Source organism: Prunus avium, chromosome 1 (assembly GCF_965620075.1).
Source record: "Prunus avium chromosome 1, drPruAviu1.hap1.1, whole genome shotgun sequence".
Taxonomy (NCBI): domain Eukaryota; kingdom Viridiplantae; phylum Streptophyta; class Magnoliopsida; order Rosales; family Rosaceae; genus Prunus; species Prunus avium.
The window spans coordinates 52,485,415-52,511,682 of record NC_142284.1 but is presented as its reverse complement, the minus strand read 5'-3'; the positions used below and the strand labels follow the sequence as shown (position 1 = coordinate 52,511,682).

Genomic DNA, 26,268 nt, shown 5'->3' with positions numbered 1-26,268 from the left:
GGGCTTTTTCTTATTATATATTTCTTATTCCAAGCGATATGGGGAAATGAGAATTCGAATACAGGATTTCGGATACCGGAAAACTGCTCATAACAACTTGAATTAATAGCTCCTTGGGTTTCAAATTGCCTTTTATTTTCATAGAATTATGTCCACCTCAAATTTCTAGATGTTGGTTTCAGTTTTTTAAAACGAAATTTGAGAACAAAAACAAAAAAACAAAAAATAAAAAAAACGAAATTTGTAAAATTGATGCAACATTTCGAGGTTCATTGAACACCAAATGAAGCAGTGTGTTTATTTATCCAACACACACATACATGCTAACATACAGTTTACATAACCACATACAGTTTAGTATCCTAAGGTGCTTCCAATTATTGGTCACAGATGGAAGCTACCCAATTTTGCTTCAAATTAGCACCGATGATCTATAGGAAGTCTTTAACATTGCCTTTAGGATTCTCTCGAAACCTTGCTATCCTAAAGTGCTTTAGCTCCACTCCTTGAGCCTCCCCACTAAGTGCAAGGTCAGCCAATATCCTCCCCACCACCGGAGACAGCTTGAACCCGTGATCCGAAAACCCGCCACCCACCACCACATCCTTCCCAAACTCCCCACCCAAGAAATCAATCACAAAGTCCTCATCCGGAGTCGTGGAGTACATACACAGCTGAGTCTGAGTGGCCACCGGCCCACCGGAGTCAACCATACCGGAGAACCTCCCCTCAATCCACTCCTTCAACGGAGCCAGAGTGTTCGGAGCCAGCGTGTTCCCGGGTCCCCATGGCCTCTTATCCGGCTCACATGGGTACCCGCCATGCATGGAAACCTTGATCAAATCGGGGTACTCCAAAGAGGGTGTCCCATAAATGTAGTTGTCCCCATAGCTAGCAAAGGTTGGAAAGTCACCTCCAATGGCAAAACCACCCTCATGCCCCTCCTTAATCTTCCAATAACAAACAGCGGTCTCCAATGGCTGCATAGGCATCTCAATCCCACCAACCGTTTTAACTAACTTTGTAGTCCAAGCCCCAACGGTCACCACACACTTCTTCCCCCAAAACCTCTCTCCATTTTCTGTGCACACCCAAACCCCTCCTCTCACCCCATCTCTCTCCACACCCTTCACCTCCATATTGTCCCTTAAAACGGCACCATTCTGCAGAGCAAGTGTTTGAAACATCGACACAGCCTTGGTGGGTTTAATAACCCCACCATGCTCCGTTGCCATGGCCACCCAATCCTCCGGAATCCGAACCCGACCCGAGAACTCCCGATCCAGCTGGTCCCGGTTCATGACCCGAAAGGGGACCGAATTTTTACGACAGCTCTCAACAATGGCATGCAGAACTTTGTTGTTTGCCGGGGCCATGTCCAAATGGTGAGCTTTGAAGTAGACATTGTAGCCGATCTCAGACTCGGCTTGCTGCCAGAGCTTGTAGGACTCGAGAACCAATGGCGTGTAGTAGTCTTCCGGGTAGGTGGCGCGGATCGTCCGGGATTCACCATGGGAGGAGCCGCGGTGGTGGAGGAAGTCGAATTGCTCGAGGAGAAGGGTCTTCTGGCCACGCTTGGCCGTCTGGTAGGCGGTGGAGCTGCCCATGATGCCGGCTCCGACCACGATGACGTCGAATTCATCTCCGGAATATTCCATCGATGCGAAATTTTTCAGGCGATTGTTGGAGGAAGAAGAAGAAGAAGACAGAGGAAGACGGTTGAGAGGTGATTTTTGCTGGCTACTTGCAAACTACCGAGTGAGTGTGAGAGTCAGTGAGAGTGTGCTTTTAAAGTGGGATTTTTTGGAACCCGCCAAGTGCTTCCTCTGAATTACGATATTGCCACTGGTTCATTTGTATGCTTTGTCTTCTGTACAGTAATTTTGTGCGAATCGCGACACTTTACTTTGTGTTTTTTTTTTCTTTCTTTCAATTTATAAATAAAAACATCATGCTTTAGGACTTTTGGAAATTTAAAAAGCTAAAAAGAAGAAGGGTATATTCCTTCTTGTCTCAACTCCTTAATTAATATCAATTCAAACAAAAACGTCAATTAATCGAATATTTATCATCGATTAAGCATGTCTTCCACATGAGAAAGCGAAATACCGCAAAATTACAAATTTACTAGTATGAATTGATTGCTTTAGTATGATGAACCTATGCAACAAAGAATCAATATAAAAATTCATACACAAAATTGAAAGTTGTCTTAAGTTTGAATCTCTATTCTTTATTGACAAGGGAAAATTATATCCTATATATTTCAGAATACACATACCTCTTTATTTAGAATCTTGACAAATTGTCCATGTTTGGGTTTTATCTAAATTTGTAATGAAATTAATGTTGTAGTTAGCCTCTCTATTCCTATTTTTTATTATATATTTTTAAATAGAGACCTAATCAGAATTAGTTATGCACCAAAACTTCGTGTCCTTGTCCAATTAGGGAGAAAAAGGCTAATGATCACTATGGGATTTGATATTAGAGAAGTACATATTCTCCATTACAGAGTTGCATTATGCGGATTAATTGCGAATTTCTTTTTTTGCCGTGTGATCATTTCAGGCTTCATTTCAACGCTTCATTTCCTCTTCCCAAGTTCACTCACACTCTCTCTCTCTCTCTCTCTCTCTCTCTCTCTCTCTCTCTCTCTCGTCCCTTTTCTTTTCCTACATAATTGTGCGCTTAAAGAAAAATTAGATGAACACTCAATTTCATTACATGAAAAAACCAATAATGTATCAAAATTAATTGCAATTGTTCGTGGAGAATTAACTTCCAAAAATGAGTCAGTTGAATCTTTGAAGAGAGGCTTGTTGCATATGGAAAGAGTTGAAAAGGAAAAAGACAAGGAGCTTCTTCTCTTGCGTAGAAATATTGGCTTACTTTTTGAATCATGCATTAGTTCAGTTATGGATATGGGTAGAAGAAAAACTGAATTAGTTGGAAATGGTTGGGCTGCTGGAGATCAAGGACACTACTACAAAAATTGCAATAGACGACGGGAATTCATCGTTGTGTAGACGGTTTTTAAATCGTCATGAAATTGACCACCATCTTTTGATGCATAAAATCACGACGGTAAATTATCAACGTTGTTACAACATTCTACATCATCTCCAACTAAAAGCTGCAAAAAAGGCCAACTTCGATAAGCTTAGACGACGCTTTTAGAAATTTCGTGTCTTCTAAAGGAGATAAAATGACACAATTTACCCACGTCCCGCCGTAACATAGAGTAACCACGACAAAAAATATTAACTTACCGTCGTGCAGAATTCTTGTCACGACGATACTTTAAAATAAACTGCCATCATTGATATAGATTCCACGATGCTTATGGTCCTTAGTACCGACGTGCAAATGAAGTATTAACGACTGTAAATATGGAAAGAACGTAGTTATTATTATATACTACGACACTACTCTTTTAAAAAGTCGTCGTCGTTACCTAACTTACCACGTCACCAATAATATATAAGAGAGAGAGAGAGAACTATGCGAGAGGAAATGAAGCGTTGAAATGAAGATTGAAATGATCGCACGGCAAAAATAGAAATTCGCAATTAATTCGCATAATGCAACTCCATAATGGAGAATATATACTTCTATAATATCGAATCCCATAGTGATAATTAGCCTTTTTCTCCCTAAGTGGACTAGGACACAAAGTTTTGGTGCATAACTAATTCTGATTAAGTCTCACCAAAAAAAAAAAAATAAAAAAATAAAAAAAGAAGAAAGAATAGAGATAACTACAACATTAATTTCATTACAAATTTAGATAAAACCCAAATGTGGACAATTTTTTAATATTTTAAATAAAGAGGTATGTGTATTTTGAAATAAATAGGATATAATTTTCCTTTGTCAATAGAGACAACTTTCAATTTTGGGTATGAATTTTTATATTGCTTCTTTTTTGCATAGGTTTATCATACTGAAGCAATCAATTTATACTAGTAAATTTGTAATTTTGCGGTATTTCACTTTCTCATGTGGAAGACATGCTTAACCGATGATAAATATTCGATTAATTGACATTTTTGTTTGAATTGATATTAATTAAGGAGTTGAGACAAGAAGGAATATACCCTTCTTCTTTTTACCTTTTTAAATTTTCAAAAGTCCTAAAGCATGATGTTTTTATTTATAAATTGAAAGAAAGAAAAAAAAAACAAAGTAAAGTGGCGCGATTCGCACAAAATTACTGCACAAAGTAGGGCTGGGCATTTAAACTGGTAACCTGGTCAAACCGCCCAAATCAAACCGATGGGTTGGGTTTGTTTGGTTTTTTTTTTCCAATCTTTTTTTGGTCATCAGTTTGAACCCAAACCAAACTGAAATATATTGTGTGGTGTACGATTTGCAATATTCAAAATCACAGTTTAATCAAACCAAACCGATGATATCAAAAAAAATTATATATAAAATATTATAAGATATATATATAATACATAGTTTCAATCTTTTCTTTTTCTTCTCTCTCCATCTCTACGTTTGTCTTGCCTCTATCAGTCCATCTCTCTCTATTTTTTTTTTCTTCTTACGTCTGTCTTCACCCTTCTCCCTATCTCCTTTTTTTTTCCTTCTTCTTCTTCTTCTCCATCTCTCCCTTTTTTTTCTTCTTCTTCTCCTCTCTCTCTCTCTCTCTCTCTCTCTCTCTCTCTCTCAAACCAACCCACCAAGTCCGGTTAATTGTCGGTTTTCATCAATTATGGTTTGGTTTTAGTTTCCAAAATAGCCAAATCGAGGCCTACAGTTCGGTGTTCGAGTTGAGCCCAAAACCGAACCAACCCAGACCGAGCCTACCCCTAGCACAAAGGACAAACCATACAAATGAACCAATGGCGATATCGTAATTCAGAGGAAGAATTTGGCGGGTTCCAAAAAATCCCACTTTAAAAACACACTCTCACTGACTTTGACACTCACTCAAAGTGTATAGCTTCCTATGCCCCCAGATTGGCTGATCAAGTAATGGCATTCCTAAGGTCGCCTGGTTGAAACTGTATGATCTTGGCATGAGTTTCATCTTTTTGGTCTTTGCGCAGTAATGAAGGTTTTTCTTAGCACAAGGTCGCATGGTTGAAACTGTCTTATCTCAGACAATGGCCTTCTCGCAGACTCTCCACAGGCCTTTATCTTTCTTTACTACTAGAACAACGTCCTCCAACCATTATGCGTAGGAGACTTCTTCAATGAAACCGGCAAGCTTATCGATCTCGGCTTCAATGATGACAACTCCCTCGAAACTTGAAAGTGAAATTGTATTTCTTTTGCGCTATTAGCTGTTATTATTATAAGTTCTCTTATTAAAATGAGAGGGAATTTAGCTGTAACAAAAGCTCCAAAGTAGTGCTTTTATGGTATTATGTAAAGTAAATTCCAGGGATATATGTGAAGGCTTTGACTCGGTTTTCTGCAAGCAGATTGTGTACATGTCTACTTGGTTCTTTTTGGTCATCAATTAATATATACTTTTTTTCAAATTGGTTCAAATTGGGCTTTTTTATATTATATATTTCTTATTCCAAGTGATATGAGAAAATGAGAATTCGAATACAGAATTTCGAATACATGGTAACTGCTCATAACAACTTGAATTAATAGCTCCTAGTGTTTCAAATTGCCTTTTATTTTCATAGAATTATGTCCATCTCAGTTTTTTAAAACGAAATTTTAAAACAAAAACAAAAACAAAACAAAAAACGAAATTTGTAAAATTGATGCAACATTTCTAGGATCGTTGAACACCAAAGGAAGCAGTGTGTTTATTTATCCAACACACATACATACTCACATACAGTTTACATAACCACATACAGTTTACTATCCTAGAGTGCTTCAAATTATTGGCCACAGATGGAAGCTACCTAATTTTGCTTCAAATTAGCACCGATGATCTATAGGAAGTCTTTAACATTGCCTTTAGGATTCTCTCGAAACCTTGCTATCCTAAAGTGCTTTAGCTCCACTCCTTGAGCCTCCCCACTAAGTGCAAGGTCAGCCAATATCCTCCCCACCACCGGAGACAGCTTGAACCCGTGATCCGAAAACCCGCCACCCACCACCACATTCTTTCCAAACTCCCCACCCAAGAAATCAATCACGAAGTCCCCATCCGGGGTCCTGGAGTACATACACAGCGGAGTCTGAGTGGCCACCGGCCAACCGGAGTCAACCATACCGGAGAACCTCCCCTCAATCCACTCCTTCAATGGAGCCAGCGTGTTTCCGGGTCCCCACGGCCTCTTATCCTGGTCACATGGGTACCCGCCATGCATGGATTGATCAAACCGGGGTACTCCATAGAGGGTGTCCCATAAATGTAGTTGTTCCCATAGCTAGCAAAGGTTGGAAAGTCACCTCCAATGGCAAAACCACCTTCATGCCCCTCCTTAATCCTCCAATAACAAACAGCGGTCTCCAACGGCTGCATAGGCAGCTCAATCCCACCAACCGTTTTAACTAACTTTGTAGTCCAAGCCCCAACGGTCACCACACACTTCTTCCCCCAAAACCTCTCTCCATTTTCTGTGCACACCCAAACCCCTCCTCTCACCCCATCTCTCTCCACACCCTTCACCTCCATATTGTCCCTCAAAACGGCACCGTTCTGCAGAGCAAGAGTTTGAAACATCGACACAGCCTTGGTGGGTTTAATAACCCCACCATGCTCCGTTGCCACGGCCACCCAATCCTCCGGAATCCGAATCCGACCCGAGAACTCCCGATCCAGCTGGTCCCGGTTCATGACCCGAAAGGGGACCGAATTTTTACGACAGCTCTCAACAACGGCATGCAGAACCTTATCGTTTGTCGGGGCCATGTCCAATTGGTGAGCTTTCAAGTAGACATTGTAGCCGATCTCGGACTCGGCTTGCTGCCAGAGCTTGTAGGACTCGAGAACCAATGGCGTATAGTAGTCTTCCGGGTAGGTAGCGTGGAGCGTCCGAGACTCGCCATGGGAGGAGCCACGGTGGTGGAGGAAGTCGAGTGTTTTTAAAGTGGGATTTTTTGGAACCCGCCAAATTCTTCCTCTGAATTACGATATCGCCACTGGTTCATTTGTACACTTTTTGTCCTTTGTGCAGTAATTTTGTGCGAATCGCGCCACTTTACTTTGTTTTTTTTTTTTCTTTCTTTCAATTTACAAATAAAAACATAATGCTTTAGGACTTTGGGAAATTTAAAAAGGTAAATAGAAGAAGGGTATATTCCTTCTTGTCTCAACTCCTTAATTAATATCAATCCAAACAAAAATGTCAATCAATCGAATATTTATCATCGGTTAAGCATGTCTTCCACACAAAAAAGTGAAATACCACAAAATTACAAATTTCCTAGTATAAATTGATTGCTTCAGTATGATAAACCTATGCAAAAAAGAAGCAATATAAAAATTCATACCCAAAATTGAAAGTTGTCATAAGTTTGAATCTCTATTCTCTATTGACAAGGGAAAATTAGATCGTATATTTCAGAATACACATACCTCTTTATTTATAATATTAAAAAATTGTCCACGTTTGGGTTTTATCTAAATTTGTAATGAAATTAATGTTTTAGTTAGCCTCACTATTATTAATTTTTTTTATAAAAAAAAAAAATAGAGGCCTAATCAGAATTAGTTATGCACCAAAACTTTGTGTCCTAGTCCACTTAGGGAAAAAAGGCTAATGATCACTATGGGATTTGATATTAGAAAATTATATATTCTCCATTACGGAGTTGCATTATGCGGATTAATTGCGAATTTCTATTTTTGCCGTGCGATTATTTCAGGCTTCATTTCAACGCTTCATTTCCTCTCCCCGAGTTCACTCTTCTCTCTCTCTCTCTCTCTCTCTCTCTCTCTCTCTCTCTCTCTCTCTCTCTCTTTTATTCTTCCTTTTTGTTTTCCTTTCCTTCTCTCTTCTCTCTCTCTTTCCTTTTCTTTTCCTACGTAATTGTGTGCTTAAAGAAAAATTAAATGAACACTCAATTTCATTACATGAAAAAAACCAATAATGTATCAAAATTAATTGCAATTGTTCGTGGAGAATTAACTTCCAAAAATGAGTCAGTTGAATCCTTGAAAAGGGGCTTGTTGCATATGGAAAGAGTTGAAAAGGAAAAAGACAAGGAGCTTCTTCTCTTGCGTAGAATTATAGGCTTACTTTTTGAAGCATGCACTAGTTCAGTTATGGGCGAACCCAGGAATTTTTCGGCAGAGGTGCAATTTTGAAAGGCTAAAAGTTTTAAAAAAATTTGACAACCAAATAACCTTATAATTTAAACAATACCAATTTCATTCATATGCCGAAAACGAAATTGGCACGACGGTTGATGAACAAGGAAAAAAAACCGCAACATGTTTCATCATTTTTTTTTTCTTCTAGACAGAGCCAGTCCATTGATTTTGGAGGCCCTACATATACAAGTAGGAGAAAAAAATCCATATAGAAACAAAATTTTCCGACACGGGAAGAACACCTTCGGAAAGAGCTTCCTAGAAAAATTTCTTTAATCACTCTTCCAAATCATAGAGCTGATAAATTGATTTTCCAATTTCAATGCTCGGTGAATTCTCATGTGAATGAGGGAGGGAGAAAAGAACTGTGATTTTGGGGAAAGGGCTAAAGCTTGGGTTTTTACAATCCAAAATTTGATGGAAGAGGGTGGTACACTGGTACTGAAGAGAAAAGGATTTATTTTGATGGAGGAGAGTGAGAGAGACTTACCGAAAGAGAAAAGAATATTATAATGAGAAGAGGAAAACGAATTAAATTAGGGCCTCTACTCTCTAAGTCGTGGAAGTTGTTGATAATTAATATTCAATTCAATTTTGGTTTTGGTTTTGGGGCCATGCATGTGGCGTTGTGGGGTGATATTTAATATTTCATTTTTATTTTCATGTTTTAATTAATTGAATGCGTTGACTCGGAAAAATTTGGGGCCCTTAAATTTTGGGGGCCCTGTGCGGTCGCACAGCTCGCACACCATTTTTGCCGCCTCTGCTTCTAGATTAACTATGAATTACATTCGAACGTACTTTGAAAGCTTGATCGATACAATATTTTCTTTCTTGGCACAAGACTTAATCGATCAATCAGTTTTTATAAAAGACTTAGAGTTCTATTAAAAAAAAACCAACAATAATGGTTTTGATATTGCCCAAGGACTGAATAAAATAATAATAATAAACTTGTCATTTTTGAAAAGAAAAAAAAAAAAAAAAAGAGGAAAGGAACCAGACCTAAAATTGCTGAAATTCAAATTTTAAAGCAAAAGCAAGGACTCCATTTCTGTTGAAATTCATATTAGGATTTGGGATGGGTATCTTGCATGATTAAAAACAAATTGGGATTTGCTGCATGTCAGTGATATCACCTTGCACGGCTTCTTCAAATTGGATTGGGAGGCTTTTGTTCCGTATCAGCAGTTTGCAGGTTACTTTTTAAATTGTTTTTTTTCCTGGGACAAAACGATGCGTTTTGGGCAGGACTTTTTTAAAAAAAATAAGGCGCTGCGTGCAACCCAGCAGCACCGCAACATTAGCCAGCGAAAGAAGAATATTGTTCAGGCATTTGCTCGAGCAATTGGTGGGCACCAGAGTAGAGGGGCAACTCCGGCACCTTCAAAGCTTTTTCCGACGAGGGGATATGCAGCTGCACCTCCTTGCGCCTCTGTGGGTCCGCCACAGTGGTTTAAAATAAACCGCCGTGGTTAATCAAGATTCCACAACGCTTATGGTATGGAACGACGTGCAAATGTAGTAGTAACTGCTGTAAATATGGGAAGAACGATGTTATTATGATCTACTACGACCCTCGTATTTACATTGCAGTCGTTATCACTTAACTTACCACAACACGAATAATATAAATATAGATGTGGTTCTTCCCTCTACACGGCACTGATAACACCAAGTATCAACTTACTAACATTCAGAAGAAATTTCACGATAATTATTTAAACTGAAATGCCTTTTGTGGTTTTGATAGACGACGATAAATATATATATATGGAAGGTAATAGTGAAGTCGTTAAATACGTCGTTTTGTACCCTTTACCGTCCTGTTATTATATTTGAAATGTCGCTTCTATTAACAACTCCGTCGTGAATATACAATAGTACCGGCCACATGAACGTCGTTATTTGATTATTATGTACGATGCTTTCAACTAAATGACAGCCATGTGTGTTAACCTTTAGACGTCGGTACCTACATTACAGTCGTGGTCTGATAATAAAAACGACGGTATTTTTCATTCAGCGTCGCCTATTTGGAATTTAATGTCAATTTTATTTAATTGACGTGTTTTTTATTTCAAATGGCGGTTTTTATTTAGGTACAGTTGTTTACCATCGTCCATTCCACGACGTTTGTTAAAAAATGACGTTGGGTATCATTTAGATGTATGTTTTTGCAATTTGTTAATTGGACTGTCGTATTTTACATCTTGAACCTAATATTTTTAATACTAAAAGTGTTGTGCCCAAAACCTGCATAATGAAAGTAAAACAAAAAAAGAAGTCATACATTACAATTTATTACAAAATTAATGTCATACAGAGCCATTTAGGGCATAACTGTTTGTGCCTGATGAATCACGGCCATAAGCTGGCCGAAGGAGCCCCTTCTCTCGGCCCTGGCACTTGTTCGTAAAAACTGAAATGCAGCGTTCCGCCAGGGTACTTTGCCTTCCTAAAGATAAAAGAAGAAATGCTAAGGCATGATCATCTCGGCCTCAAGTGCAGGCCGAGGCCGAGGCCGAACAAAATCACGGTCAAGGCATTAAAGGAAAATCATCACGTGACAGCAGGGTCCCAGGCTTCATTTAATGAAGTAGTGCCTGTTTAATGCAGCAAACCTATTGGCCACAAAGAAGCATTTAATGCATGAGGGAAGGTGGGAAGTGACTGAAGTCAGGATTTGGTGATGAGGATCAGAGTGATTAGACGTGGACATTCTCACAAGAATTCTGACAGCCTGAGATATTGGTTCACCAGCTATCCAGGCCATAAATGCGTCTCCACGGCCAGAGGCTCAGAACCCACGATCAAGAGCGGCAGTCGAGATTTACCGGGATTTCTGGGGTCACACCACCACACTTCACGATCCCAAATGTCGATTGGACTGCCCACTTGCGCTAATCAGACTCCACTATGCGTAAATTCAGCCTCGATTACTCATCCAGGGACTCTTCCTATAAATACAAGACTCGAGCTACATTCAAAAGGTTCAACACCAAAACAAAGCCTCCCACGGAGCAACTTATTTTTTCCTGTAATGCACTTTCAATATCTTTACTTGCTTTCCTAGGAGTAGTGGTAGATTGTAAGGAAAATCCATTCATCAATATATCATACGACCCTTGATTTTCAAGGCGCCGGAGCACCATCCTTGTTGTTTGTTCACTCACCCCATATATCACACGATCGTCGCTCCCTGAGCAGCGCGCCAGAGCACCGCCCAAAACCCACCACCAACACCATCACTCAACGGCCTTGTAGTTCAGGCCGTGAACCGAACAGCCGAGACCAGTTCCTCTCTCGGCTACAATCGTTTGACTAGGAAGACAGATCAAACAGGCGCACCACTTATCCATCCAACACTCATCAACACATCGACGCACGGTAGACCGTGCTGGCACGCCCGCGCACAACCGCACCGCATCCAAAAGCAGGAAACCACGTGTTAACGCACATCCCCTCGGCCCGGAACTCCAGGCCGTGAGATTTGCGCGGCAGACACTTTTGGCACGCCCGGTGGGACACTTGTCAAAAATTTATGGTGGAAACTAGGGTACAGGCAAAGCTCAAAAATAAAGCAGTCGAAATGACTTCTGAGACTCCTGAGTCCACTTCACCAATTACTGTGACCGAACATACGGTCGGAATCTCGGCCAGCGTTCCAGTAATGGCGGATCGTACGGCCGAGTCCAGAAAGGAACAAGCAGTAATGGAGAATTTGATGTCCAGACAGGCTTGCAGGATGGAAACATCCTTCATGGCCACGATGGATAGATTCTCTTCAGAGCTACGAACGCTTTTCCAGGAGAGGATGCCGGTGGCCTCGCACGCAACACCCCCTGGAGCCGGACATAGAAGCCAGGAACGTGAAAAGATTGAGCCTTACTGCGAAAGCAGCAACCTTGGCGTCTTTTCCCGTACCCAAGCGTTAGGCTACGGCCAGCATTCTTTGCCACCGACCAACGGCTGGGGGCAGTCCCAGCCCTCAAGGGCGAGTCCCGAACCAAACCAACCGGCAAAGAGAGCATGTAGCCCGCTCCACGCTCTAGCCAAAGCATTCAGGAGGAGTCCTACGGTATCTACAGCCGAGCAATTCGGCCCAACCCATACTTTGGCCGATCAAGCACAGTCCGGCCAAAGCAGTATGACCGAAGCGTTACCACAATAGTGTGAGCAAAAAGGCATGACTGTTGCACTATCATTGCAAATACACGATTCGGCCATTCAGACGACAATGCAAACGCGCCTAGGTTCCCTTTATGATACAGATCAGCAGGACCAGGTGACCATACCTCGATGGCTAGCCGACTGAGATTATCTCGGCCAAACCCACGGCGTTCCACTGAAACTACCCGGCTCGGTCATAACGGCCGAACCCGTTGCTCAGATGGCCCGGCAGGATTGGCCGCAAAACAATGCGCAGCGAAGCAGGCCGTGTCAAGGGTTTCAGTTTGAGGACATCCGGCCTATCGAAAAAGACGATTTAATAAAGGGAGAGCTGGGGGCACCAGATTACCCAAGGCCGCGCCTGTCAAAGGAACTTAGCAATGCGCACGATTTATTTTCTAAGGTTTTTTGGGCACGCCGTATCTCAGAAATGTCGGCCGTGGGTATAGCCCCTTATGTCTTGGCCAACGCCCATGACCCTGGTAAAATATCAAAGCAGAGGGTTCGATTTCTTCAAAGTATTGGGCAGCATGGCCAAGAGAAGAAGGGCCACTCGTAGATGAGGCCCAGGAGTTCAGAGAATTCCGAACAGTCGGAACTCGACGCCTGCAACTCGGCGCAAGTTCAAAAGAAGATGGCACCGAAGACCTACGACAAAAAAGTTAAGAAGAAGAAAAGAGGAAGGTAGGCGAACGAATTAAACAAACGGTGCAATCAACACAAGGCAAGAGGCATACGGTTGATTATTTTTGGGAAAAAGACTAGCCTTATTAATTAGTTTAAAGGAGTTTCTTTACAATAAGGATGAACGACCAGTCGTGGCCGATCGAAAAATACGGAAACTATACAAAAAAAATATGTGTAAATAAAATAGTGTATGTGAATTTTTATTACATCCCAGAAAAGAGAAAAAGGAAAATAGTTGAAATGGCCGCTCTTCGCCCGCTTAGACCCTTTCACTGAACATCCCCCAGATCAGGCAGGTGATCCTTCTCCAAGCAATGTCCCCACCGTTGATATCTGCCTGCCATTTCGCTCGAATCAGCTTCCGCTCGGCCAGGGCCTTCTTCATCTCAGTCGTTGCTTTGAGGATTCGCTTGGCCGAGGATTTCAGCTCGCTCCCGGCTGCGACCGCGCCATCTCGGCTTTGGAGGATGAGATCTCGGCGAGCCTGGAGCTCAGTAATCTGGGCCTCAACCTGCGCAAGCTCTTCATTCTCTCGTTGGACGACGAGGTCGTTCTTTTTCAGTCGGGCCATTGCAGGGTGAACTTGTTCTTTAATCACCTCCAGATCCTGCTCGAGCGAGCTCCCCTCGGCCATCCGCGCGGCAGCTTCAGCATACCGGCCGATCATCTCCTCGCCTTCGGCCAGACGGGCTTGCAGTTCATCTAGTTGGGCCGAGTCGAGCTGGCCGAGCGCCATGGCCGTATCCAAGCAGGACCTAAACTCCGTAATCGCCCCAGCGGTGGTCATTTGCCGAACATCAAGGAGAAGGAACTCCCGGAGCCGTTCAATAACGGTCTTGGAGTCCTCGTCCAAGGGAGCCGAGGCTGAGCTTCCCCCTTCCTCATGGAGGTTGGCGTATAGCTCCTCAAGATCATCGGAGGAGGTGGCCTCCTAAACATAAGAGGGAGGAGGGGTAAGAGATAATTAACTAGGACATAAAGGGATAAACAAAAAGGAGGTCGAATACTCACGAGGAGCGAAAGGTCGGTCATCACCGCCGAAGTGGTCCGCAGGAGACTCGGCACACTCACAACCATGGCTCTAGTCATCACTGGCTCGGCCACGACCGTTGAGTCCTGAAACGACGGCATAGGAGGCATGGTCGTGGCAACCATGGCCAGCGGCGGCGACGATTGGGGAGGCTAGAGACGAAAGTTCGGTCAAAAGTGTAGAACAGATCAAAAGAAAACAATAAAGCCAAGTATATTGAAGACGGTTTCTTACCGAGCGAAAGGAGATGCCGCTTGGGCGGCGAGGGGTGGACGGCAAAGGCCCACTTGGCACGTCCACAACAGGCTCTTCGGCGGCCTCGTCGGTTGCTTCCTCAGCGGCCTCTTCACCCACCTCCTTGCCGCCCTCATCGCCGACTGATCGGTTCATAATTGTATATTATTTCTTACCCTTCTAGCTTATGATTTGGTTATGTTTTTGAGTTAAACTTGTGCTTTTAATCCTTTTTGTGTTTATCTTTCAGTTAATTGAGCTTTAGGTAACAATGATGGCTTTGGAGAACATAATTCATGCAATTCAAGCATGTTAAGGCCTAATTTGGATGAATTGATGAAGAGCTTAAAGACAAATTCATTATGGCTACAGCCCCCTGCCAGTCCAGTTCCGTAGGTCATATTGCAAGCTTTGTTTCAGCAACCTACATAGCTCGGATGAGGCCACATTCTTCATGAAAGTTGCTCCAATTGGTGTGTACTATAACATATCCAAAATTCAGCCCCATTGGATAAATCTGGAGTCCGTTACCTAGCAAACACAGAACCATGCTCAGGATGGATCTTATCAGCGCGGAAAATGAGTTAGCAATTTGTTTCGGCCTTAACTTCTTCCTCCGACCTTGGATTGGCCCAAATAACATATGGCTGGAAAGAAGACATTCTGAACTTCAATTTAGAGTGCTTAAAGTCCTAATTTGATTAAGAGAAGCCCAAGTTGTAAGCCCTTAAAGTTGCTGGTCATGCTGACCTCAGCATGTGCTGGTTGGATGCTTGGTCATGGTGAGCTAGGTATGAGCTATCATTTCTGGTTGGAAGCTTGGTCATGGTGACATGAAGATGAGCTAGGGCTGCTGGTGGGATTTAGTGGTGAAGTGCATCAACCAATTCAAGATTTTCTAATACAAGTGCATCACCCATTTCAGATTTTCTAATACAAGTGCATCAACCATTTCAGATTTTATAATTCAAGTGTTGTATGCATTAGTCTTATTGAATTCTGATTTTCACTTCCCCTAGGCCTATAAATAGGGAAGTTCTCTAAGCTTGTAATAACACCCCAAGGGGGGGAGCTCTCAAACACTTCTCTAGAGCTCCCTTCCCTTCTCTCCCTCAAATTCTCTTAGTTTCATTTTCTAGTTTTCAATTGTTGTAATGAAATATTTGTGCTGAAATTTTCCTTAAGTTTTTCTTAGTTCCACTTTACTTTTCATTATGTAAATTCTTTTCTTTAGTCTCAAGTTTGATTAGTTTCCAAGTTTCAATTATGGTTCATGTTCTTATTCATTATGCTTATAAGTTAATATGCTAGTTTGAATGATTGATCACCATTTAGGCTTGCATGTTAGCTATCTTGGTTTGAATTAAGAGTATACACCATGCTTTAATTCGAATTGAACTATGAATAGGAAGAGTATGTATGGACATTCGACAACAGAGATTAGATACATGCTTGGTTGTTTAAATTATTCTTCTATGCTTAATGGGTTCCTAATGCTTAATTTTAGGTTAGACAACAAATGATCAAATTAGGGAATTAGGAACACAAGGTTATGACCACACACCATGGCTTAATCATACATTAGCTAGAATCAATCCGTTAATCTAATTGAACTTGGGAACTTATTTGCTTGAGTTACTTATTTCTTTCTTCCTTGTTTTATGTTCTTTGTTTTTGTTTCTATTTTGTGTAGGGAAACTAAATTGGATCATTCAATCACCAATCCCTGTGGAATCGACCTCGCACTTACATATGCTATACTACCAACGGTTCGTGCACTTGCGAGTATCACAAGTTGAGGATGCAGCTTAATCCATTTTGGTGGAGCTAAATCTACGCAACAAGTTTTTGGCGCCGTTGCCGGGGATCGGTAACATTGTTTGATTCTATTTGGCTTTCCTACTTTATTTTTTTTTTCTTAACTGGACAATTTCAAGTTTTAAAGTTAATGACATTAATGGACAAGTTGTGTTTGTAGTCCAACAGAAAAGGACAATTGCCCAACAAGCAAGAGAACTGGGTTTAAGTCCCAGCTTACACAACCCATTGGTGCTTGTTGCTTTGAAGCATGGAATTGGACATGTGTTGATTTTTCCTTTTCATTTTTAGTTTTTTTTTTATATTTCGTAATCCTTTAATTCTGTTTCAAGTTTTTTGTGTTCGTTTTAGCAATTTATGATAGCTTAATAAAAATGGAGAGAGATGGCAACCTCAATCATAAGAATGGGGAGTGTGGAGCAGTGGGAGAAGTCGCGACCTCCAAATGCATCATGCTCGACCTAATCGCTTCAAGGGGGAGTATTCCAATCCTTTCTCTTTAGTTGTTTTGTTATTACTTCAGTAATTTTAATTTTCTATTTCTTTTATTAAAAAAAAAATTAAAAAAGATTTTTTATATTAGCTGACTCGTGGTAACTCCAGTGAGCGTCTCCGTCAATACAGTGTCTAGGAGTTCTTTAGGCGACACCTTCGGTGTCTAAGAAGTTTGGGTTTTAAGTGGGACCTTTGTGACCCCTCCAACCTTCCCGGATCCCCTGGCTGTGTTTTCTGAGGCCCTTAACTGGTCATCCATGAGTTGCTTGTATATTTGTGTGTTTTTTTTCAAAAATAAAAAAACAAAACAAAACAAAAATAAAAAAATAAAAAAATAAAAAAGTTTAAAAAAAAATTGAAATTTGAGTTTTTATTTAATTTTCCTTGTAAATTTCAATTTGGAACTTCTTTGTTTCTTTTTTTTTGTTTTGTTAAGTTAGTTTATGTATTTATTTACGTGGTGTGGTTAGTTAGTTTATTTCTGAGTGTTAAAAACATATTATTTTTATTTAACTCAAACACTGCATTACAAACAAAGAAAAAAAAAGTAAAAAATTAAAAAAAAAAAAAAAAGAAAAAAAAAAAAAAAAGAACATTAAAATAAATTAAAAATAAAAACAACTTCTTCTTCTTCTTCTTCGTCTTCATCTTCATCTTCATGGCATGCCTCTATTATCTCTTACTTGCAGAATCTGCAGCAGCTCCACATGGTCCTCATTTTTTCTTTGCAGTGCTTCCACGTGCTGATTGGCACAGTAGAGCCGCTTCTGCAAGTCCGCCACCATAGCCTTCAAGGAAACTATTTCCTCGCTCATCGCGGCACACTCCCGTGTTCTCGCCAGTAAACGCATGCCCAAATTGGTAGCCGAGACCGCGTGGAGCACAGTTAAATTGTGGGACTCCTCCACTGCTGCCTTGTCAGACCTCTTTGCCACATGCAGATGATCTGTCGATGTGAGCTTGCTGCCAATCATGCCTTCCAGCAGCGCTGCTCTGTTCGGCACTGCCTCAGAAAAGTTCGGTATTACCTCAGCAAAGTTTGAGGCCGTACCATGATGATATGTGGAGTTTGGGAAGACATGGTTTTGAGGAGCCCTTATCTGCGCATTCGGTGGCGCAAGGGACAATTCAAGGTTGAGATCATCAAGGTGAGTGCATGAGGATGCCATTGTTTTGTTTTTGGATTTTTTGATGTTTTTCTCTGAATTTGCAGGAAGAAATGCGGGGTACTCTTCTACTTCACCGAGATGAGTTTAAATAGACTTATACAGACGAGGGAGCCGAAAGCACTTCGGATCTCGAGGGTGCTATCCTGTGCTATTTTCTCTCGGATCCCTTCATTTCTGGCGCAAATTGCGAGCACGTTTTTTTTTTTTAAAAGGGAGCATGTCTACACTTTCACTTACTTTTGCCTCCCTGTTTTCTGATGTTTGTGTTTTTGCTTTTTCAGTTTTTATTTTATTTTATTTTATTTTCAATTATTTTCTTCTTGTTTGACAGGTTTCTTAATAATGTAGTTGGAAGAAGAGACAAAATTAAAGATGCGTCTTGGACACCTGGTGCAAGAATCCCAACTCTTCTTTTAAATTCTTGTTTGAATTGCGTGTTTATTTCAGTTTATTTATTTATTTTGTTTTTTATTTAATTAGGTAGTATAATTTAAAACTCATAGGATATTCTTTGAAGGAGCTAAATTTTTGGTAACTCCAGTGAGCAACCGCAGTCTATACAGTGTCTAGGAGTTCTTTAAGGCGACACCTTCGGTGTCTAAGAAGTTAGGGTTTTAAGCGGGACCATTGTGACCCCTCCAACCTTCCCGGAACCCCTGGCTGTGTTTTCTGAGGCCCTTAACTGGTCATCCTTAAGTTTTTCTCTTAAAAGAAGAAGCAGTTATTTGTGTATTTACTTAACTAAAAAAAAAATAAATAAAAAAAAAAAAAAATCTTGTTTGGGTCTTCGTGTTTTTGTTTGATTGTCGTTCTTTAAATTTAGGGTCAATCGTTTCTTTGAGATAGCTAACGTTTTTATTTCCCAATTAAAGAAAAAAAAAACACACATACACTTTAAAATTAAATAATAAATAAAAACTGAAATCATTTCTTCTTGGCGCTCGGTGTCTCGACCATAGGAGCTTTGAGTTTGGCCCTCTGGCTGTCCTCTTCCGGGGCTTCACGCACAGCCTCTTGGGGCTCATCACTTGAGCTCCCAAAGATCGCAATCTTAGCTTGAGCGTAACTACTCTCGCGATCCGCTTGCTTGCGTTTACCCGGTCGGTCTAGGTCCTCCAGCTGCTTTCGCATGTCGCGAGAATACAACTCTACCATCTTTGATAGGTTTTTATTCTCGTCCCGCAATACTTCTAGCTGGTGTCGATTCACCTCCACTATCCTTGACCTCTCCCTTTTTAAGCTCTTTATAGCACTTTGACAATCTTCAACCATACTTCGCTCCGCCGCCAACTGAGCTTTCAGCACCTCTACCTCATGGGACTTCGCAAGTAGGCGATGACCCAAACTTGCGACACATGCTGTACTCTGCACGCTCAGTGCCAGGGCATCACTCGTGACCCGGTTGTCATCCCTTGTCCCGAACACACGTATATCTTTGGGAGTCACTAAATTTCTGCAAACTCCAATGGCAACATCGTTGTCCAGGAGTATTGAGTCATTGACAGTCACAGGCCCCCGTGCGGAGGCAAAGTAGGGCATCCATACTGGTGCTACTGCTTGGCCTCGTGTCTGAGTCGGTGGAGCTAGGTTGAGATCTAACGAAAAGGGGTAGGAAGAAGCCATTTGATTTCTCACTTTTTTTTTCTTTTTCTTGCTTCTTTTCTCTTTTGTGTTTCTGAGTTTGTGTGTTTTTTGTTTTTTGTTTTTTTCCCTTCTTTTTCCTTCTTATAGATGTAGTCTTTGACAAACAAACCCTAGCCGTTGCAGCGTCTAAGCGTTTTCTGAATATCCAGCGTTCCTCGAGTCCCACAACCTTCTCACTTTCCAACCGTTTCCAACACATTTGTCACGACTTGCTTTGTCTGAACGGACGCGTTCAGCAAAGTTGTCGCGCCTTTCCATGAGCCCGTAATTTTCGCTTGTGGACCTGCGGCGCCTCTATGCGTCGACACGTGGCTCCTGCTTTCTGCCCGTGACTATCCATGAGACGACATTAGGGACCACGTGCTTTCTTTTCAGAAATCCCACTTTGCGCTCATAATTCACGTTTTATCTTCTTTTTTTTAAAAAAATAATAATAATAATAAAATGTGTGGGCTTCAGAATTCATTTTGGGTCGGTTTTTCACCTTGTTTGGGTTTCAAGGTGGGTTAATTTCATTGTGGGCTTTGGGCTTCAAATTTTTTTGGGTTTCAGAATTGTGTGATTAGGGTTTACTGTTTCATTTTTTGTTTGTTTGTTTGTTTGTTTTGTAATTTTTATTTTTGTAATTATTTTATTTGTGTATTTTAATTCTTGTATGTTTTGTGATTTATATTTACTTTAGTACCTTTCATTTCTTGCTATGACATTGCTTGTTCCTAATTTTTAAACATTGAGGACAATGTTCATTTCTAGGTTTGGGGGTATTGGAGTTTAGCATGTAAATTTGATTTTTTTCCTTAATTTAATTTAATTTTTTTGCTTGTTTTTATTTTTATTTTATTTTGTTTGAGTCTTGCTTTTATTTTTATTTTGATTTTATTCACTTTCCGAACACATTTGATGAGATTGTGATAAATGTTTGCATGACTTAAATGAAAATTGGATTTCATTTTATTTTAGTGTTTTTTTTTCTTTATTAAAAAAAAAATTAATAAAAAATAATAATAATAAATTTTAATTTGGCATTGTTCTAACATGATATGCTTGAAACCTTCTTTAAACTTGCCATTTGTTTCATAATTTTCCAATTAAAGGATTTGCATGATCTAAAGAATTGTATGAAGCATAAATTAGACTTATATAACCAACCATATAAAGTGAGCTTTTGAGCCTTGTACTTCAATTCATGAGTGTTATATACATACTCTTATTTTCTTGTCATCAAAGTTGTTGTTTGATCTCATTATTCATTGATTTGGTTGAACACTTAAAAGTCATTCATTCTTATGCAATTTGATTTCATGACATTTAAGAAGTGATATTAAGGCCCTCTTTGGATCGTTTGTGCCTTTCAAGCTAACCTTATGCATGCTTAAGCATGATTTTCCATTGTTAACCATTTTGAGCCTACATGTAAACCTTTTCTTTCATTTACCAATTTTATTTCCTCGCCTTAGCCCGAAAAACAAGTATTTACCTTTCTAAGGAACTCATGAGCTTTAATTGGGATGTGTTTTTCATACTAAGTTTGGGAATGGGTGTTACATTTCGAAGAAAAAAAAAATCACACAATTAGTGAAAGAAAAGAGAAAATTTAAGTGGTGGTTGATTGAAATTTCATTTTTGGGCCTTCAAAATAAATTGGTGTTTGTTCAATTAAAGGAAAGGAGTATCAATCAATGTAAATGAAGGTATAAGGAGTTTTGATCATGTAAAAGAAAAAATCTAATCGTGATGATTCGAAGTCTTGTAAACAATTATTTTATGCTCTTGCATTGCGAGTTCCTTGGACTTTGTATTATCCATATCCTTCATTTCTTACTCACCTTACACCCTTGGCCCCATTACAACCCATGTTAAAGACCTAAATTGATCTTAAATGTCATGTGGTTGAATTGCATTCATTTTTCTACTTTTAAGTGTTTGACATCCTTCTTGAGATCATATTAATGCAAGTTCTTCATATTTCTATTGCGAGTTAAGTCCCTTATGGTTTAACTCTATTCTCATGTTTATAACTGAGTGTGCATTATAGCCCTCTTCTGAGTGATTCATTTGTGAGAGGACAACTTTGGTGAGATTTGAAGTTGAACTTATGCTTTGTATGATTTTTGAAATTGTGTGAAAACTAAGATTGGGGAATTTGTTGCATTTGGCTATCACACTACTACACTTTGAGCATATTGTGTTTAGAACTTTGCCGCTTTGTAAATAATGTCTAAAAATTGAGCTTTTATTGTTAAAACGTTTAAGTCATGTGCATGAGTCATTTCTCTTCAGAAAATGTTCGGAAAAATTGTTTTAAGTTCTTTGTGTTTTTGTGTTTGTTTTTGTTTTTGGTTTTGCTTAAGGACTAACAATCTTTAAGTTTTCTAATTACTTTGTTTTACAGAGTCAGTAAAACGTTTGTGGGTATCGTATCTGTTAAACCCTCAGGAGACACAACTCCTCCTACTAGGGATGCCTAGAGGTTTAAAGGCTTGTTGCAAATGCTAAATGCAATCGAGTTACCTACGAAAGTGGTTTAGTTAACTTCTAGTTTTGTTTTTAACTTTGTTTTGTGTTGTTTTGCTCGAGGACTAGCAAAATCTAGGTTTGGGGGTATTTGATCGGTTCATAATTGTATATTATTTCTTACCCTTCTAGCTTATGATTTGGTTATGTTTTTGAGTTAAACTTGTGCTTTTAATCCTTTTTGTGTTTATCTTTCAGTTAATTGAGCTTTAGGTAACAATGATGGCTTTGGAGAACATAATTCATGCAATTCAAGCATGTTAAGGCCTAATTTGGATGAATTGATGAAGAGCTTAAAGACAAATTCATTATGGCTACAGCCCCCTGCCAGTCCAGTTCCGTAGGTCATATTGCAAGCTTTGTTTCAGCAACCTACATAGCTCGGATGAGGCCACATTCTTCATGAAAGTTGCTCCAATTGGTGTGTACTATAACATATCCAAAATTCAGCCCCATTGGATAAATCTGGAGTCCGTTACCTAGCAAACACAGAACCATGCTCAGGATGGATCTTATCAGCGCGGAAAATGAGTTAGCAATTTGTTTCGGCCTTAACTTCTTCCTCCGACCTTGGATTGGCCCAAATAACATATGGCTGGAAAGAAGACATTCTGAACTTCAATTTAGAGTGCTTAAAGTCCTAATTTGATTAAGAGAAGCCCAAGTTGTAAGCCCTTAAAGTTGCTGGTCATGCTGACCTCAGCATGTGCTGGTTGGATGCTTGGTCATGGTGAGCTAGGTATGAGCTATCATTTCTGGTTGGAAGCTTGGTCATGGTGACATGAAGATGAGCTAGGGCTGCTGGTGGGATTTAGTGGTGAAGTGCATCAACCAATTCAAGATTTTCTAATACAAGTGCATCACCCATTTCAGATTTTCTAATACAAGTGCATCAACCATTTCAGATTTTATAATTCAAGTGTTGTATGCATTAGTCTTATTGAATTCTGATTTTCACTTCCCCTAGGCCTATAAATAGGGAAGTTCTCTAAGCTTGTAATAACACCCCAAGGGGGGGAGCTCTCAAACACTTCTCTAGAGCTCCCTTCCCTTCTCTCCCTCAAATTCTCTTAGTTTCATTTTCTAGTTTTCAATTGTTGTAATGAAATATTTGTGCTGAAATTTTCCTTAAGTTTTTCTTAGTTCCACTTTACTTTTCATTATGTAAATTCTTTTCTTTAGTCTCAAGTTTGATTAGTTTCCAAGTTTCAATTATGGTTCATGTTCTTATTCATTATGCTTATAAGTTAATATGCTAGTTTGAATGATTGATCACCATTTAGGCTTGCATGTTAGCTATCTTGGTTTGAATTAAGAGTATACACCATGCTTTAATTCGAATTGAACTATGAATAGGAAGAGTATGTATGGACATTCGACAACAGGGATTAGATACATGCTTGGTTGTTTAAATTATTCTTCTATGCTTAATGGGTTCCTAATGCTTAATTTTAGGTTAGACAACAAATGATCAAATTAGGGAATTAGGAACACAAGGTTATGACCACACACCATGGCTTAATCATACATTAGCTAGAATCAATCCGTTAATCTAATTGAACTTGGGAACTTATTTGCTTGAGTTACTTATTTCTTTCTTCCTTGTTTTATGTTCTTTGTTTTTGTTTCTATTTTGTGTAGGGAAACTAAATTGGATCATTCAATCACCAATCCCTGTGGAATCGACCTCGCACTTACATATGCTATACTACCAACGGTTCGTGCACTTGCGAGTATCACAAGTTGAGGATGCAGCTTAATCCATTTTGGTGGAGCTAAATCTACGCAACACCGACCTCTTCGGTAGCTCCCTCGGTGGCCTCTTCGGCAACTTCCTCGGCAATCTCTCCGGCCGCCCCTTCTGTAGTCTCCTCGGCAGGCGGCACGTCTGCGGGCGCAATTTCAGTGTCCAGCGCCTTAGCCACTTCTTCGGCGGTGGCCGCCTCCTCAACCATCGCATCTGCGGCACCCACCTCCTCGACCACCATGTGGGCAGCGGCCGCTTCCTTTACAAACGGCACCTCGACCGTAGCCTGTTCCTCGACTCTTGCCACGTCCTGAGGAAAGAACTAGATTACCAGAAGGCACAAAAATGGGAAATGGATGTCAGGGAGTGGTACTTACGGTCGCAGGAGGGGCCGCACTCACGATCACAGGCGGAGTCTCCTCCTCACCTCTGCCCTCCGAGGAGGTAAAAAGGGTCCTCTTCCTCGGCCGCTGCGGGGCCGCCATTTCGGCCGCGGCACTCTGGGCCGGCGCGGCACTCTGGGCCGGCGCGGCCTCAGCACCCGATGTCTCTCGACTCCTCTTGCGACCCGAGGCTGCGTATACAAGGAAAAGAGACAAGAGTGAGGTGACCACCGACAGAACTGGTTTAAAAAAGCCGGGTAAAGAATAAATGATAAAAAACAAAACTTAGGCGAGGCTTACCCGCAGCAGTGGTCGGTCGAGCTGGCAGAGAGGACGGCACGGTCCTGTGCGCCAGCGTCTTTCGTGCCCCCACCACAGGCGTCGCCCTGGGAGCTGGGGCTGCGGTGGAGGCCACGGCAGCTGATCTATCCAGGGGAGGGGCCGTCACCCTGGGGGCGGCCACGCCCGGGGCACTTGGTCGAGGCGGCCCAGCTGATACCTTCTTCACTTTACTGCCCTTCGGGGTGAGAGGGTCCCAATCTGCATTCGTCAGGGCCGCCTTCACGGCCTCTTCAACAGGCCGAATGAATCTGACCGAGATACACTCCTCATACCAGATCCTTCCATCTTCGTCATACGCATTCCGGCGCGACCAAGGCGTCAGAGTCAGGAAGGTCATTGTTGCATTCCTAAAAGGACACAATTTAATGTGCAAACAACCAATTAAAAATACCCGCAAGTGCACGAATCTATCGAAGTATAGATTGTATAAGTACGGGGTCGATCCCACGAAGAACTTGTTGGTTGTCTATAAGTTCTAATTCGAGTACAAAAAGAACACTTAACTAACACACCACAATGCACAAATGAAAATTTGAAACTAAAAAGAAATATAAAAGAAACAAACAAAACAAAACAAAAAAAGAATTGTGCTGTGAACAGTGACCAGCGACCGGTCGTTTGTTAAGAGCGACCGGTCGTTTTTTGTCTGGCGACCGGTCGTGAGGTAAAAGCGACCGGTCGTTTTAGTACAGAGTCGAAACTTCAGAATTGTGTGCTGAGCGACCGGTCGTGAGACACTAGCGACCGGTCGTTCTTGGGCAGAGTCGTTTTCTCTGTTTTTCCAGTTTCGACCTCTATCCAGTGTTTCACCTATAACTTTCCAACCGTACGTCCAAAATTCACGTTCTTTATACAGTTGAATTCAGCACAGAAAATGGAAGAACACAACGCGGACCAAAAGTCCAAAACAATTACGGAAACAAATAGAATTTAGTAACAAAGACACGTAACGTGTCAAACACGCAACTCACACACACATTGGGGGGGGGGGGGGGGTTTGATTTGTTTGAAGTAACCTATTTCTATTGCATGAAAGTAAATGGACTTTGAAATTAAATGAGAATGGCGGAGATGAATTATCAAGATGTGAAATCAAAATGTAACAAACACTAGGGTTTCGGAATCCACCCTAAACAATTCTACCCAAGTTCATGAATACTCAAGTAATGAACTCTAAACGTGTTGATGAAGATGTTCGCAATCAAGACCATGGGTCGTGGCTCAAGACGCATTGATTCTCTCTAATATACGTAAAGTGCATGGTTCGTGCTACAATACTTGTGCCCTCCTCATAACCGAACCTAGGTATGGTTCGTACTTCGATTCAATTACAAGGAGAACCCATTAAGTTCAAAGAGAATATGAACATCACAAGAATCCTAATAGCATGGTGTTTACATTAGGTATTCAAGAAACCAATTCACATAGATGATTCTTACTTCATCCATTTATTGCTTAGGATAACATGAGGATACACATAATCCCAACAATCTCAAGAAGCATGCTTTCAAAGGTGATCAATCAAAGAAGAACATACATCAAGGATAGATTAATTTGGTGAATTGGAATTCATCAACAATATCTAGAAATTCATACACTCAAGCATCAAAACAAAAAGGTAATCATGTTTAGGGCTTCAACCTAAGCCCTAGCTATGGAGTTTAGTTCCTCATAATCATTTCAAACACAAATTCAAAATGAAATTAGAAAGAGTTTACAGATTTTCAGAAAATGATGAAAGCTTCAAGATCATCAATGGTGGAGGTCTTCTTCTCCACTTTTCTTGACTG

General features: G+C 40.6%; 2 pseudogenes; both read right to left on the bottom strand.

The window, feature by feature from the left end:
- Positions 1-272: 272 nt before the first annotated feature.
- Positions 273-1,777, bottom strand: LOC110774527 (putative sarcosine oxidase pseudogene; annotated as a pseudogene).
- A 3,973-nt stretch (positions 1,778-5,750) lies between these two features.
- Positions 5,751-14,522, bottom strand: LOC110774533 (putative sarcosine oxidase pseudogene; annotated as a pseudogene).
- Between the last annotated feature and the right edge of the window lie 11,746 nt (positions 14,523-26,268).